The sequence below is a fragment of the Arachis duranensis genome, chromosome 3 (genome assembly GCF_000817695.3).
Source record: "Arachis duranensis cultivar V14167 chromosome 3, aradu.V14167.gnm2.J7QH, whole genome shotgun sequence".
NCBI classification, from domain to species: Eukaryota; Viridiplantae; Streptophyta; class Magnoliopsida; order Fabales; family Fabaceae; genus Arachis; species Arachis duranensis.
Genome location: NC_029774.3, coordinates 70826852 through 70827232, shown reverse-complemented (window position 1 = coordinate 70827232; position 381 = coordinate 70826852).

Below are 381 nucleotides of genomic sequence, written 5' to 3'. Positions count from 1 at the left end.
ATGAGAACTAGAAGTTCTATCCTAGTTATCCTTCTCAATTGTGATGAGAATTATCTATTACTCCCACTTAGTTAACCTCTAACCATGGAGGAAAGTCAAGTGGATGAATCAATTTGATTCCTCAAGTCCTAATCAACTCCTAAAGGAAAGACTAGCTTTAGAGATATTCAAATCAATTAGCAACTTCTAATTATCAACCAACAAAGGAATTAGATAACTCAAGAGTCACTAATTACTCTACCTAGGCCAAGAGGAACAAAATCTACACTAAAATCCAACCAAGCATTTCATCAAACACTTGAAAGGCACAAAAAAAAGCATAGTAAATTGAGAACAAGAATAGAATCTAACAACAATTATTGCAAAGAATTAACAACAACA